Below are 7,210 nucleotides of genomic sequence, written 5' to 3' on the forward strand. Positions count from 1 at the left end.
CTCTGAGCACACCTGTTATGTTGTAAGGGACAGAGGCTTAAGTATTTGCAAGAGTGGGACAACTCACTCTGCTGCAGTGTGACACTGTATGTGGGGAAGGGGTCAGAGAGGCAACTATGCTGCTTGCTCAGCTCTCACCCTGCTTTCAGTCACTTCCCCCTCTATCCACAAGTGAAGTGAGCCTTTGAAGTGCTGCTCTGGTGCTGATTCCTGGGTGGATGGGCTTATGTACATTCTAGGACCCCGTGGGCCCCTCCAACAGACTCTTCTGTGAGGCTGGCAGTTTCTCCTGCTGTCACAACCCCCACAGGTTTTTATAGCCAGAGGTTTTGGGGCTTTCTTTGCTCACACGGGAAGCTTGGCTTGCGTGGTCTGTCTCACTCCCCAGTTGTTGCCCTTGGTTTATCCACACATGAATGTGGGACTGCCCAGTCTGTCGGCTGCCACCTGGCACACAAGACTGTCACCTTGCAATGCATCCTCTCTTCCCCGGCTGCCTGTCTCCGCCCCTCCCACTGGTCTGGATGAATGTTTCTTCTTTAACTCTTTTGTTGTCAGACTTCCATAGTTTGATTTTCTGGCAGTTCTGGTTGTTTTTTGTTTTTAAATTAGTTGTTGTCCTTCTTTTGGTTGCGCAAGGAAGTGAAGTGTATCTATCTATGCCTCCATCTTGAGAATCTAACCTTTTCACATGGGTAAATTTTCTCATGAGTCCATCCATCCATCCATTCATCCATCTTTTTGTTCATGAACACATCTTTTCATCCAATTATTCACCCATCCATCCATCCATCCATCTGCATAGGGCCAGGCTCCAGGCACATTGCAGCCAACAAACCAGAGTCTCCTGGGGGCTCCAAACCCAGCAAGGTGATTTGGTGAATTAGAATTCCACCCTGTGCTGAGGGGTGATGTTTTGAACCCCATTTTACCATTGAGAGCGCTGGAGTTCAGGGAGGCTGAAACCTGCCCAGATCTCACGTAAGGCAGTGAGCAGCGGTCTGGGGACTCCCTCTCCCTCTGAAGGGCCCTGGGTCCCTCCCTCCCTCCCTCCTTCCCTCCCCGGGCTGGGTTGCAGGAGTGGAGCTGCCTTTCTGGGGTGCACTGGGGCTGTGTGGTGGTACCTGCCCCTTCCACCCCTACCCCATGTAGGGAGAAATTCTGGGACACCAACTTCTGGGGAAAATGAAATTGGGACCAGGCCCTTCCAGGAGGCCCTGGCCTCACAGGACAGTGGGAATCCTTGACCTGGTTTCCCCTCCCACCCCATCCCACTCCCTGGGCTGCAGCCCAAGCCCCCTGTGGTGTAAGTCAGCCCTTAGAGCCTGCTGACCCAGCCCTGCAACAGATCCCTTGAGGATACTCCCTCTAGCCAAGAATTCCAAGAATTCAGGGGGCAGGGCCCTTAAAAAAACAGGCATATGACTTACTAAATACCGTTTGGGCAAAAACAGTATTTCCATCCTGGCCTGAGAGGGCTCTCACTTTGAAGCCAGGCTCATCTTCCCAACGGAGAAACCAGGCCCACAGGGGCAGGGGCCAAGGGCCTCCCCCACCTCTCTGACTTCCGCGGCCTGGCCAGGAAATCCTGAGCCACGTGCAGCTGCTGAGGCCTTTCCTGGGAACAAGCTGCCCTTTGGAGGCAAGCAGTGAAGAGGCAGTCTTGCCTGAAGTGGAAACTTGGTTAGGTTGCAAATTCAAGGGAATGTTTTCCTTATTGAGTCTGACACGTACCAAGCAATCAAACAAGGCTTTTCTAGCACCCATCTGAGTATTTACAACCTCTAAGGGGTAGCAGCGTAATGAACAGGGTGCCCATTTGACAGGTAAGGGAATTGAGGCACAGAGAGGTTAAGTAACTTAGTCACACAGCAAGTGAATCACAGAGCAGGAATCTAAACCCAGGGACCCTGACCCCAGAGTCTGTGGTCTGACCATCGGGTGTTAAAGATGACGAGGGGGTCATGACCTTCGATTCTCATACTCTGACCACAGTGAGATCCCGCCATCCCTTTTAACAGAGCTAAAAATGACATCACAAGGGATCATTAGCACCATTTCCTGCAACACAGGGTTGACAGCCCCCCGTGAGCCAGGGTCCTGTCTTGAGTGTGACGAACCGTAGCAGAGGCTGGTGTGGGGGCTGCTCAAGTCCCTTGCTGCCCCTGCAGGGGGACAGAACTGCTCAGGGGTGGAACTCTCTGGTAATATAACCTCAAATGCTCCTTAAAGGGTGAAGGGGCTGCCAGGGGCCAGCCCTTCCTTTGAGAATTTCACCTACGACATCTCATCAAGTCCTCACACAGCCCCCGAGTGTCCCCGATTCACAGATGTGGAGGCCAAGGCTCACAAGCTGTAAGAAACCTGTTCCAGGTGAGGCAGCTGATAAGTGGCAGAGGCAGGTGTAGTCATTTCCTATGGCTGCTGTAACCACTTACCACCAATGTGTCTTAAAACAACCGAAATTTATTCTCTCACAAGTCTAGAGGCCAGACGTCCAAAAGTTAGAGCACCGGCCCGCCACACTCCCCCTGAAGCCTCTGAAGGGGATCACTCCTCCAGCTTCTGGTGGCCCCCAGCGCGCCTCAGCCTGGGATGCAGCACCCTGGTCTCTGCCTCTGTTGTCACGTGTCATGTGCCACGTGTTAGCCCCATCCCTGTGTGCCTCTCTTCTTTTATAATGACACATGTCATTGGATTGAAAGTCTATTGCAATAACCTAAGATGATCCAGATTCTTAACTTAATCACACCTGCAAAAAACATTTCCCAAATTCGATCGTGTTCCAGATATTAGAGTGTAGACATATCTTTTGGGGGGAACAGTGTGACTGCCACCCCGGTTTTTAAAAAGCATAAGGCTGGGCAGGCACACAGTGCCTAGGATGCCAGCCCCTGGGAAGGGCTCCTGCCTACCCAAGGTGGAACTTAAGACACAGAAGACCCATATCCTCAAGATGCCTTGTCACATGGGGACAACATACGCATAGCTTGGGACTCGTAGATATTGGGAACAAGGAGCCTGGGTGGTCTTTTCACCTCCAGTGGTTTCCTCAATTCCCCTACCCTGCCCTAAGCAAGCCTCCCTGGTTGCACGCTGCACCCTGCCTTTGCCTTCGGGACCTCCGCAGAGAGTGAATCTGCTTGTGTGTCCAATGACATGTCCGGGGGGAGGGCAGGGTCCACACCAACATCCCACATGGGGTCCCTATGGCTTTTGTTTTGTTTTGTTTTGTTTTGAAGTAACAGTTTGATCAAGATATAGTTCCTGTGCCATACAATTCACCTGCTTAGAGTGTGCCTAAGCAGTGGTGTCTAGTGTATTCACAGTTTGACAATCAGCACCACAATCAATCTTGGGGTATTTTCGTTGCCCCCAAAAGAAGCCCTGTACCTACTAGTAGTCACTCTACCATCTTCCCCAGTCTTCTCCACCACTCAGGCAGCTGCCAACCTATGTTCTGTCTTGTGGGTGTGCCTATTTTTGGACATTTTCTATATGAAACCATATAATATGTGGTCATCAGTGTCTATCTTTTTTCATTTGGCATAATGTGTTTAACGTTCATCCATCTTGTAGCATTGTAGGTCAGTATTCATTTCTTCTTTTTTTTTTTTTTTAAGATTCTAATTATTTATTTTTTGAGAGGGGAAGGGAGAGAGAAAGAGAGGAAGAGAAACATCAATGTGTGGTTGCATTTCACGAGCTCCCTGCTGGGGACCTGGCCTGCAACCCAGGCATGTGCCCTGCACTGGGAATCAAACCAGTGACTCTTTGGTTCACAGGCCGGTGCTCAGTCCACTGAGCCACATGAACTAGGGCAGTATTCATTTATTCTTATGGCTGAATATGCTATTGTATAGATAGACCACTTTTGTCTTATCCATTCATCAACTAAGAACATTTGGGTTGTTTGTGCTTTTTTGGCTATAATGAATAACACTACTGTGCACCTTCATGCAAAAGGCTTTATGGGAACATGTTTTCATTTCTCTCGGGTAGATACCTAAGAGTGGAGTTGCTGGATCAGGTGGAAACTCCATACATTTAACCCTTTGAGGCCCTCACAGGTTTTTAATGAAAAACTGACTGCCCCTCGCCAGCCATGCGCCTTTGGCCGGGTGACTTGACCTTCCCAAGCCTTAGTTCCTTCACCTGTGTAATGGGAATTGACTTAATAAACATTTACTGAATATCTACTCTGGGCTGGGCCCTGTTTTGGGTTCTGGAACACAACAGTGACCTCAGCAGACAAATTCCTGCCCTCAGGAGCCGACTTCATGGAAGGACCCACAGAATAAATAGACAATTTAAATGCAGTGAGTTGGGTGACTAGCGCTACCTAGGAAAATAGGACAAAGAGGGAGGGGAAGGGTGTGGAGGCACGGAATGAGGGCCAGGTGGTGTCACTGGGTTAATGGGGCTGCCAGGAAGGTCTCACTGAGGAGGTGACATTGAACAAAGACCCAGAGGAGGGGAGGGAACGAGGCCCGTAGAGATGGTGGATTGCAGTCATCCTTACTTGTGGGATCTTTTACCAGAAGCAAATGTACATGTTGATTATTTATGTCCTCCCCGTTTCAGGCATCAATTCCAGTGAAGCCATTATTTACATTCCTTAGAAGTCCAGGGTAGTGAACACACCGGGAGGGGATGAACCTATCTGCCTTGGGGCAATCTGGGAGGGTTCTGGGAGGAAGTGACATTCAGCAGCGCCTTGAAGGATGGGTAGAAATAAGGAGGGACCAGCTGGCTGCAGCCCCTGACCATCAGGGGCCCTCTGGGTGTCTTCCACACTTTCTCAAGGGCCAGGCTTTCTGAAGTCAGGCTGCCTCTGGGCAGTGCCCAGGCTTGGTGAGCAGAGGGCGGCTCCCATTCTCTCCCCTGCTCCACCCCCCCTCCCCCGCCCTCCACAACGGCAGTCTTTGTTTCCTTCCCAGGTGCAGCCTTCCTATCCGGATCACCCCCCTCCCCACTCCCCAGGATGCCACACCCATGGACAGGGAGCTAACTGGAACATGTGAATCCAGGGGCAGGAGAGAGACAGAAGACGGCAGGTAGCCGCTTTGCTTCCCGGCCAGCCTTGGGGAAAACCATCTTGGCGCCTGGCCCTCCTTTGTCTCAGGTGAATCAATAGTCATTTCATTCATTAGTTAATTCGTTCACCAGCGATTTCCCGCACATCTCCACTGCACCAGGCTCTGTGCTAAGAACGCCAGATGACTCGGGCACCACTGTGGCCCTCCCCCTGGGACGAGAGGCCAACGTGGAAGCAGGCGTGCCGTAAAAGGCTCCCGGCCCCCCTCCGTAGCACCTTCCCTGGGTGCAGAGCCAAAATCGCACAAGGTCTTGGGAGCCAGATGCAGGGCTGGGTGCTGTCCTGTGGCCCTGGGCAAGATAAAATTGCATTCCCCTCGCTCACAAATCATGAAGGATTCAAGACGCAAGAGTAGAGCATGAACCCAACGTGGGGCCTTCTAATGGCGGGGCCCATGTGCCCACATGGGTTGCACGCCCATGAAGCCGGCCCAGCCCCTGCCCTGTAGAGGCGCCCAATCTGTTGCAAGATTTGGACAGGCTGCTCCACCTCTGCCCTTCAGTTTCTTTACCTGTAAATTGGGTCTGTACCCAACTCTTACACCAGGTTGTCATGGGCATTAGATGAAATGTATTGATAAATCTACCAGAATAGAAACCAGCATATAGTAGATCCCCAATAAATAATAGCTATTATTATTCCAATAGGCTTAAAAAGGGGGAGAAGGGCCAATGGGTGCAAGAGGGGGCAGTTCCAAGAGCAGCTTCATTAGAAGTGGTGAGTCCGCTGAGCCTTGAAATGCAAGGGTGTGCTCTCCTCAAACAGAGAAATGATACGATCCGTCCTGATTTGTCAGACTGTTACAGTGACAGACCAACCTCCATGTTGTGCTTTATGTATTTGTTCATGTTAATTTATCTTTCCTGGACACACATCCTCTGGCCCACATACTCTGGGGCTAAGCGGCCTGGCTGCCCCTCCTTCTAGCTGTGTGACCTTTACCCTCCTCCATGCTCAGTTTTCCTTATCTGTAAAATGGGTGTGATAGCGGGACACACCTCAGCATGTTGTTCTGAGGATCGTGCACTGAACGCCCTGAGCACAGGCTGGCCTGTAGGCAGAGCTTCTTATTTTAGTTGCAGGAAGGAAGCATCTAGAAGTTCCTGGGATGGCAGGAATGAGCTAAGACCAAGCGGAGGGAAGGCTTACAAAATCTGACCTGTGAGTTACTCTGCTCGGGCTGCCATGACAACAAACCACAGGCTGGGCGGCTGAAACAACACGAAGTTCTGCTCTCACAGTCTGAACACTGCAAGTTCTAGAGAACGGTTGGGTGTCTCTGGAGGCCTCTCTCCTCGGCCTACAGATGGCGGCCTTCTCTCTGTGTCCTCAGGTGGATTCTGCCCGGTACACACACATCCCTGGGGTCTCTCTGTGGCTGAATTTCCTCTTCTTGTAACGATGCCAGTCAGACGTGCATTAGGAACACCCTGACAGCCTCCTTTTAACGTCATTGCCTTTTCAAAGCCCTGTCACCAAATGCAACTGAATTCCGAGGTACTCAGGATTAGGGTGCCAAATATGGATTTAAGGGGAACACAGCTGAGCATGTAACAACCAGCGCTCTTCGGAAATGTCAAGGTCATGAAAGATGAAGAAAGGTAGGAGACCAGGTGGAAGGAGCCAAAAGAGGCATAATGACTAAGTTCCACGTACTCCTCTGGACTGGATCCCGGACCAGAAAGAAATTGTTTGTCTTTTGTTATAACGGATGTTAGTGACACAATTGGCAAAATCTGAACAGGCCTGTAGATTACATAACAGCATTCTACCAATGTCAACTTCCTGATTTCAGTTTCTTAAAAAGTGCTGTTGTTATGTAACAGTTCTTGTTTTTAAGACATATACATCGAAGTATTTGGTCCACAATGTACTCTCAAAACAAAAGAGAGGTAGATAGATAGATAGAAAGATAAATGATAGATGGAAGGATGGAGGGAGCGAGGGAGACAACATGTAAAATGTTAACTAACACATGAGTGAAGAGTACACTGAAATTCTTGGTTCTATTTCTGCAACTTCTCGATAAGTCTTTTCAGGCCTGCAGTTTAAAAACTTTTAAACACTGAGCTATGAAAACCTAGGCCGTAGGTAACCATCCAGGGACAACAG

This window comes from Pteronotus mesoamericanus, unplaced genomic scaffold, assembly GCF_021234165.1.
Source record: "Pteronotus mesoamericanus isolate MK-2021 breed Mesoamerican mustached bat unplaced genomic scaffold, CSHL_Meso_final contig_557, whole genome shotgun sequence".
Classification (NCBI taxonomy): domain Eukaryota; kingdom Metazoa; phylum Chordata; class Mammalia; order Chiroptera; family Mormoopidae; genus Pteronotus; species Pteronotus mesoamericanus.